This window comes from Tasmannia lanceolata, unplaced genomic scaffold (assembly GCF_043159265.1).
Source record: "Tasmannia lanceolata isolate RefF3 unplaced genomic scaffold, GAP_Taslan_0.1 ptg000008l, whole genome shotgun sequence".
NCBI lineage: Eukaryota > Viridiplantae > Streptophyta > Magnoliopsida > Canellales > Winteraceae > Tasmannia > Tasmannia lanceolata.
Genome location: NW_027518685.1, coordinates 39,250,112 through 39,259,053, shown reverse-complemented (window position 1 = coordinate 39,259,053; position 8,942 = coordinate 39,250,112).

Genomic DNA, 8,942 nt, shown 5'->3' with positions numbered 1-8,942 from the left:
CCGGGCAGGTCTTTGAGGTGGTTTTCCAATAGGGCGGGTCCATGGTTGGAACTGATCTCCACACCAAATTGGACGCGCCGGAGTGCACCACTGCCGCTCTCTAAGTCTGCAAACACTTAGGCTGAGAGCTAAGTCTGCAAACACTTAGAGTCTTTGAGGTGGTTTTCCACTAGGGCGGGTCCATGGTTGGAACTGATCTCCACACCAAATTGGACGCGCCGGAGTGCACCACTGCCGCTCTCTAAGTCTGCAAACACTTAGGCTGAGAGCTAAGTCTGCAAACACTTAGAGTCTTTGAGGTGGTTTTCCACTAGGGCGGGTCCATGGTTGGAACTGATCTCCACACCAAATTGGGCGCGTCGGAGTGCACCACTGCCGCTCTCTAAGTCTGCAAACACTTAGGCTGAGAGCTAAGTCTGCAAACACTTAGAGTCTTTGAGGTGGTTTTCCACTAGGGCGGGTCCATGGTTGGAACTGATCTCCACGCCAAATTGGACGCGCCGGAGTGCACCACTGCCGCTCTCTAAGTCTGCAAACACTTAGGCTGAGAGCTAAGTCTGCAAACACTTAGAGTCTTTGATTGGAGGAGCTGGCGTATATTAGTGACTCAAAAGTGAGGAACACTGTTTAGTGACAACTCCACTTTATTTCTCTTTGAAATTTAATTACAGAGATTCTTTACAGGCCTTCAAAGGCAAGAGAAAAGACTATTGATCAAGATCCTGCTGCGCGGCCTCTGACAGGGCAGAGCCGATCTGGACAACCCTCTGGTCGTCATCGCTGTACAGAGGGATAGATATAAGGTCCTCGGCCGGTTCGTTTACTATGATCTGGGCTTCATCCCTTAGATCAAACAGCTCGATTGGCAGAGACTCGGACGCATTCTTCCCTTTCAGTGCCGCTGCATAGCACTGCCTCGACTGGGGTTGATCCCCTCTGATTTCCCCTATACCTCCTGGTGTAGTGAACTTCATCTTCTGATGATAGGCGGAGGGAACAGCTCGGAGGAGATTCTGGCCGGGGCGTCCCAGGATAGCATTGTAGGCCGACTTGGCCCTTACCACCAAGAAGTTCACCATGGCGAACGACTGGCAGGGCGGCTCCCCGATAAGAACTGGAAGCTCGATCTGCCCTTCAACTTTGACAACTTCTCCGGAGAACCCGAACAGATCAGAGTTGGCCGGCTTCAGACGGTCAGTTCCGATCAGCATCTGCTCGAAGGCGCGAAAATAGAGGATATCTGCGGAGCTCCCGTTGTCGACCAAGATCTTATTCATTTCCCAGTTCACCACCAGCATGGTGATGACCAGGGCATCATCATGCGGGAGGATCAGGCCGTCGAGATCTGCATCTGAAAAGGATATCTCGTTCTCTAGCCTGGCCTTCTTGCTGCAGGTATGGACGGCGTTGACCTGCCGGGCATAAGTCCTGCGGGCTGATGAAGAGGTTCCTCCTGCGGTCGGCCCTCCTGAAATGGTACCAATAACACCATGAGGTTGAGGTTGAGGTACCTGAGGAGGGGGGCTGGCCGGGGCAGGAGCTTGGATGCGGTCGTCCAGAGGTTGAGCGCCCCGGGGGCTTCTGCCTCTGTTCCTCGGCTTGTCCTTGCGCTCTCTTCTGTTGTCATTATTTTTTAAGTACCTTCTGAGGTACCCTCTGCTGATCAGCTGCTCGATCTCCTCCTTCAAATGAATGCACGCATTGGTGTCATGGCCGTGGTCCTTGTGGAACCTGCAGTACTGGGACATGTTTCTTTTCCCCGTCGAGGTTTGCCTCTCCGGCCACCGGATGAAATCCTCTTCCCGAATGGCTGCCAGGATACGTGCTCTGGACGCGGTCAGCCACGTGTAATGCTCTCTCGGGTGGGGGCTTCTCTCCTTTCGGGAAGGGCGTCTCTCCTTGCGGGAAGGGCTTCTCTCCTTCTTCTGAGATTTATCATCCCTACGCTGCTTGGTAGGGTTCTTCTCCTCAGGCCTTCTCCTGCTAGCAGAGTCCAGGGCGGCGAGAGTTTCCTCTACCAAGATGTACTCCTCCGCCCCGGCCACCAGGTCTGCGAGGGACTGCGGATTGCGCCGGGCCACTGCTCGTCTGAAGTCAGTTGATCGGGCGCCGGCCAGAAGGGCATTCGTGGCCGCGGAGGGATCCAGGTTGGGAACCTGAAGGGCTTTCCTATTAAAGCGACCAACGAACACTTTTAAGGCCTCATCATCTCCCTGCCTGAGGGCCATCAGCGAAGCCGTCGTCTTCCTGGGTCTTCTGCTGCTCATAAAGTGACGGGCCAGGTCGTCCCCAAAGTCATCGAAATTGTCCACGGACCTGGGTTTGAGCCGCGAGTACCAGTCCCTCGCGGCTCCAGTCAATGTGGTGGGGAATGCCCGGCAAAGGAATCCATCCGACGCCCCGTGGAGGAGCATTGTAGTCCTGAAAGTCTCCAAGTGGTCCACGGGGTCGGTGGTCCCGTCATACTGCGAAATCTGCGGCATCTTCCAGCCCGCGGGGGCTGCCGCGCTGAGCACTCTGTCCGAAAATGGGGGAGCGCTTGTGAAGATCCGGGAGGCAGGCCGGCCCTGCTCTCTGGCGAGCTCTTCAATCCGGTGGTCGATCTGCTGGATCCTTAGTAACATCGGGTCGTCTCTCTTCTCTGCCCGTTGGACGGGCCTCTCTCTTCTTGCTGGCGGGCTCATAGCAGAGCCGGACTGACTGGCCGGACTCCTTCGCCGGTGCCGCAATCCTTCTCCGTGCGTGGGGTCTCTCCTGCTACCATGCTTTTGTACGGAAGGAGATCGTGACCGGTGATGTAGGCGAGGCTCGGGGCGCACATGCTTGTCCCGGGAGAGGTGATCTCGTCTTGTGGATTGGCGAGTCTGATCCCGGGGCAGGGGCGTGTGCTCTCTGCGGGAGCTTGCCCTCCTCTGGGTGGGCTGAGAAGCCTCGACTGGGTGCTGCTGGAGTGCGGGGGCCGGATTCCTGAACTGCGCAATCACAGCTGTCATTTCTTGGAAAAGGGCCCGCATCTCCCTTGGGGTCGGGGTAGGGTCTGAGCGGTCCGAGCGAGTCGAACTTTGCTCCCCTACCGCCCCGACCTCTATCTGCAAGGCCAGTCGCTCGCTTCTTCCTTCGCGGGGGGCCGTAGCCCGGGTCGTCTGGGAGGTTGGCACATGCTTTCCGTTTTTCCCTACCATTGCTTGAGTGAGGTTCCGAACAGCTTTTTGTTCCGGGGTCCCACGGATGGCGCCAAATCCGTTAGGTCTAAAATTGGTAATAGGTTATGGTAGGGCCGGAAGGGCTGATCTGGCAAGCCACAGCTGAAGGGCTAATGGAGTCCTGCGCTGCACAAGGGCACAGACAAGGATACAAAGGGTCAGAAGACCAACCCGGAGTGGTGCTCCGGACGGGCGCTTCGACACTCAAGTCAGTATGAGCAGGAGTGCAGAGCAATGTCAGAGCAAAAAGCTTAGGGTTTTGATCTCAGATCCCTCACCTTAGCACAAATGAGGGCTATTTATAGTGATCCTGAGCCACCTGTCCAGGACAGGTGGTAGCCCCTGTATGGACCAGGTTTCATACCTAGGAGGGGCAGGTGGAAGTCCCCGATTGGTCCAGCTGTCATACCTAGCAGGGACAGGTGTTGGCTTTGCAGTGGTCCCTGTAAGGGCCACGTGTCAACAGCCGATTGGTTGCAGATTTTGGACCCCATCAAGAAGCACTCGGAACACGGAGTTTCCACTGAGCTCTCATTGTCTGCTCCAGAGAGAAGCTGCCAATGGAGAGAGAAGCTATTTAGGTTGCGAGTGGTAGCTGGTAAAGAGAGAGAGAGAGATTTCACCCCAGTGCACTTCTCCGTGGCCATTTTCCACCCACCCGAAAGTTCTCCATCGATGCAAGGGCTTGCTATTAACGAATAGAACCACTTCATCTTATATATATATATATGAGGAAAAGGATTGTACACTCGAGTGTACCTAACCTTAGGTACGATGAAGGGCAAAATGGGCAGATTTGTGGACAAACAGTGTCTGTCCATTTTGACCTCCACAAATGGATGTGTTAGGATGATCCTATGGAGCTGATTTTTGGTATGCACCCTATCTATGATGGGGCCTTGCAAATGAATGGTTTAGATGACCAAAAAAAATGTGGGACCCATGTGATTTGGCACTCGAGCGTACAATCCTTTTCCTCTCTCTCTCTCTCTCTCTATATATATATATATATAGAGAGAGAGAGAGAGATTCCTGCGAAAAACTGGAGCGCTATTTTTGGGTGCCACTTTGGCCGAAACAAGGTCGAGAAGGAAACTTCTGGAAATCAAAATTCTGCTTTCCTTATTAACGAGCAGTCGGCCAATGCCTTGGACAGGAATTAAAGACCTTTTATTGTCCCTTTTCGTCCATTTTTTAGAATCGAAATGGACCCTTAGCGATTCCCTCCCTATTCGGTTCTCAAATTTCTAAGGTGGTGTTACTAAATTTCAATCAAAGCACATGATATTACATTTGAGGAATATACTTAAAATCCATAGGGCTCCACATTAAAATACATTGCCTTGTTAGGACAGTGTCCACTTCCACTTTGTTAAAATCATTGATACCGATAAAGCTAGAGAAAGCTTTGATGGCCACTTTGTTCTCAATTTCAAGGTCTCTACTGATTCTGGCAAGGCCCATATTTAGAGAAGGCCAGCCCAAAATTCATTTCCATAGGATAATCCCAATCCGGTTTGGATCATCCTATGTTGAGGCTTGTAAAGTACTTTTATGTTGTGGCCCATCAAATGGACGGTCTGGATCATCCTACAGTGTGACACAGTCTTTTTTGAAAAAATAAAACCATATAAAATCTCATAAAGAGAGATGATGCCTTTAAGAGAGAGAGAGGATTTAATGTTGCCGTTATTGATGAAGTGGGAGACTATATGAATTTTTAAGTAATGTACAACTAAGGGTAAAATGGATAAAAGAAAAAATTTAAAAGCTATTAATGTACTATTGGTAATTAAGAAAATGTTGGGGGATTCTTGTAGACACGTTTTTATCTAGGGGGTCTCTAGTAGTTTTCCCAAAAACTAAATCCAATGGCTAAGATGATGGCTGGATTACATCACTATCCTAAAGGAGATCCATGGTTGATACTAAAAAAGCCTATAAACCACCGAAGCTCTTGAAGACAGATGAGAATACCTTGTTATATGGGAGAAAAAGATGGTTCCATGAATCCTTTGTTTCCTTACAAAGAGAACTCATGTTTGCAAGACTAAATTCCATTTTTCTTAGTACATAGTATCCATATATACTTTTCAGTTTTCACAATTGTCGTTCAACAAAAGGCCTTGACTCTAGGGGAAGCACCTCATGCCATGTATCTGATGTAGGACCGTGAAGGGAAATTTGATTAAAGGGGAGAGAAATAGACGAAAGGGGATAGAATTAGAAGAATAGGGGAAGAAGAGACGAAAATAACCTGAAGAAAAGACGAATTTAGGGAGAAGTAGAAGAAGAAGATTCAGTCTCTCTTCGAGTCTAAGTCATTGTGTCTGTCGAAGTCCTTGTTTATTGGTAGTCAAAATCCTTTCTTTGTCAAGTCAAGGTCAAGTCCCAGAGTCTTGTGTGGGGAAGCCTGTGTAGTCCATTATCCTTCCCAAAGCTGGAGTAACATGAAGCAAGAAGGCGAAAGTGAAAAATGATGAAGCTGTGTCTCAAAAGTGATACACAGTATGACAAAGTTCAGAAGAATGACAGGTTCTCAGACCCATTCGACGTACTTACAGCCGGCATAAATGGAAGAAAATTAGCAGTCCCATTCAATCTGTTGTACATGTGAAAAACTTTGTAACCTTGGATATTCAAGAAATGAAAACCTTTTTAACCATTTCCCTGTGTTTTGCTTTCTTATGAATTTGTCATGGAAGTAAAATCATATTAGGAGCATCTTTTATGACCTGAGCAATCAGGTCATAAAAGATATCCAATGAACAATGATAATTGAGATGGTTATTCTCAACAAATGAAGATGAGAAGAGCTTGAACATATTCTTTGAATTCAACTCCTCAGTCAAATTTCATTGAGAGTCTGTCTCGACAATTCTTTGAGAGTCTATCTCGCCCTTCTTCTGAGAATTTGCCTCATCATTTCATTGAGAGTCTGTCTCATAATCCCACCGGAGTTTTTACTCGCAAACCGAGTTTGTAACCAAACCAAGCATTCAAACCCAACTGAAGCCTCCCTGAGAGCATCCGCCTCTGAGCGAAAAAAAACATTTCCTTCTTGAGACCATCTGCCTCCGTGCATAAACCCTTTTGCCTCTGCGCATAAACCATTTTGCCTATGTGCATAAACTATTTTGCCTCTGTGCATAAACCCTTTTGCCTTTGCGCATAAACCTTTCTGCCTCTGAGCATAAACCTATAAACCTTTTTGCCTCTGTGCATAACCCTTCTGCCTCCATGCATAAACCATCCGCCTCTGAGCGAAAAACTAATTCTTCCCATAAACCATTTTGCCTCTGCATAAACCCTTTTGCCTCCGTGCATAAACATTCTGCCTCCGTGCATAAAACCTATGCCTCTGAGCAAAAACCAATGCCTCTGAGCAAAAATCCTTGTCTCTGAGCAAATACCAATGCCTCTGAGCAAAAATCCTTGCTTCTGAGCAAATACCAATGCCTCTGAGCAGAAACCCATGCCTCCGAGCAGAAATCCATGTGAAATTCCACTTAGCAACCCAAGAGGGGTGAATTGGGTTTCTTTTCAAATTTTAAGGATTTTGAAAACTTAGATTGCCCTAGTTTTAGATTGAATAGGAAATCAAAAATAGTATTTAAAGCAATAGTAAAAAGCTTACCATAAGAGAAGAGGTGAAGAGACAAAGAAGCTTTGACACAAGTATTTTTATAGTGGTTCGGTCTTAGCTCAAGACCTACTCCACTCTTCTCAAGTTACTCTCCTTGAGGATTCCACTATCTTCTCCAAGGAACTTAAATACGGCGTTCCTTCCGTCTTGTACAAATTGAGCTTCACGCTCCAAGGGTCTACTACGGCGCCCTTTGTGCCAAATACAAAGAAGATGAAAGGTTTTAGCTTGCTTGCCTCTAGATAGGCTAATTACAAGTAAAGCTCACTCACTCTCATAAGAAAAGGATCAACAAATGAAAACACAAAAGTCTCTCAAGAATAATCTAAGGTAAAGGCACAAGAGAGAGATGGAGAGTGAAAATCTTAAGGAGAAAGAGAATCAAGCCTTTTAGTGCTCTTAGAATGTTTTTTGAACTCCCTTGTTAGTTCCCCAAGAGCCCCAAGGTTTATATTTATAGAGGGGAGAAAATGCACCTTTTTTAAGCTCCCCAACGGTCTTCTCGGACTCCAGGCTCGGAGCTCCGAGTCTTTATTTTTTTGAACCTGGAACAATTCTCGGAGCTCCGAGAATTTTCTCAGAGTTCCGAGCTCGGAGCTCCGAGAATAATCTTGGAGTTCCGAGAAGCCTATAATCAGCATAATTTCCTGTTTTTATTGCTGATTTTATTTGGGCTTTTGGAACTCTAATTTATCAAGTTAAATGGAATATCATGAGGGTCCAACAATGTTGGGACACAACTATGATCATTCACAAACCCATTAAGTTCTATTTAGTTTGATTTTAACTCTCCTTTGTGCCATAGACCTAGATTATACATGAAGGACCATTTACATCTTAATTCTACTTGGTCTTCAATCTTGTTGGCACCTTGTAGAGGCTTTGACATGTCTTTACTCAACTCCATTGATGCTTGAGCCAAGCTTGAACTTTTGAGTTGATTGTCATTCTTGTTAGGCTAGAGTTCAACCTTGTCTTTGAATACCTTTGAGATGGTGATGCCTTCTTCATGCCTTTGATATCACTTTGAGCTTTAATGATTTGCCATTTGTCATGCACTCTTGAGGATGCTACGCTATCAACACCATAACTTTGCCAATGGAAATCATTAGTGTATAAAATATTTATTTTATAACAAATTGAGTTTGTTAATCATCAAAACATTTCAATGGGAGTACTTGTTGAACCCATAGGCTAACAATCTCCCCCTTTTTTATGATGACAAACATAATTTGTTTTAGGGTAGGAACTCCCCCCCTTTAGGGATGAATAAAATAATTTGTGCTCCGCCTAAGAGTTTGATTTAATTGAACATTTAAGGCATTACTTTTAATGATGGAAATTTGATTGCAAAATTATAAGCATGGAGCTTTGCACCTCCTTAATATATGCATATTATTATGACTTGGGAGCTCAAATATTCTCCCCCTTTTGTCATCACCAAAAAGGTGGAACAAAAGGAAAGAGCGTAGGTGAGAGCAAATGAGACAGGTGAATTGCAATGCAATAGAGAAAGTAGGCATAAGACAGGTATGTGTAGACACCCCATTTTGACCTGACCCCATTATTCCAAAAAAAAAAAAAAATCAAATAAATCCCGAAATCGATCTCCGAAATCGAATTCAAAATTCCCCAAACTCAAATTTCAAGTCCCTGAAACCGATTCCCGAAATTCTAGAACTTGAGGTCCAATTGCAGAAGAGCCTGAAAATCCGAAAATGCCCGCTTGAAGATCATTTTTGGGAATATTCTGAAAGCCTGAGTGATCCCGAGGCCCCATCGATATCCTCTGTTCAATTACCCCGACCTTCCCTTTTATTTCTGCAAAAATTAAGCAACCTGCAGCGTGCCCCAGAATTTTGGTATTGGCACTCCTCTGTTTGGATCCCCCGGGCTCCAATCTATATCAGCGCAACCCTTTAAACACTAGATGACAAGATGATTTGCAAAGGTATCAGATGGTGCTAATATCATTTTCAAAGATAAAAGGGATAAAAGAAGTGGATTCAAACACCAGGGAGGAGGTGTGCGGATATCAGTGCCCTCTAGAGAAAATGATCAAGGGCTGACAGCAACCAAGAAAAGAAGATGCC